A 548-nucleotide genomic window follows, 5' to 3' on the forward strand; every position below is an offset into this window, starting at 1 on the left:
AGGGCTGCGGGGGCCAGTCCCGCTGAGCGGGTCAGGGCTGCGGGGGCCAGTCCCGCTGAGCGGGTCAGGGCTGGGGGGGCCAGTCCCGGTGAGCGGGTAAGGGCTGCGGGGGCCAGTCCCGGTGAGCGGGTCAGGGATGCGGGGGCCAGTCCCGGTGAGCGGGTCAGGGCTGCGGGGGCCAGTCCCGGTGAGCGGGTCAGGGCTGCGGGGGCCAGTCCCGGTGAGCGGGTCAGGGCTGCGGGGGCCAGTCCCGGTGAGCGGGTCAGGGCTGCGGTGGCCAGTCCCGGTGAGCGGGTCAGGGCTGCGGGGGCCAGTCCCGGTGAGCGGGACAGGGCTGCGGGGGCCAGTCCCGGTGAGCGGGACAGGGCTGCGGGGGCCAGTCCCGTGAGCGGGTCAGGGCTGCGGGGGCCAGTCCCGCTGAGCGGGTCAGGGCTGCGGGGGCCAGTCCCGGTGAGCGGGTCAGGGCTGCGGGGGCCAGTCCCGGTGAGCGGGTCAGGGCTGCGGGGGCCAGTCCCGGTGAGCGGGACAGGGCTGCGGGGGCCAGTCCC

Source organism: Stegostoma tigrinum, unplaced genomic scaffold (assembly GCF_030684315.1).
Source record: "Stegostoma tigrinum isolate sSteTig4 unplaced genomic scaffold, sSteTig4.hap1 scaffold_185, whole genome shotgun sequence".
Taxonomy (NCBI): Eukaryota; Metazoa; Chordata; class Chondrichthyes; order Orectolobiformes; family Stegostomatidae; genus Stegostoma; species Stegostoma tigrinum.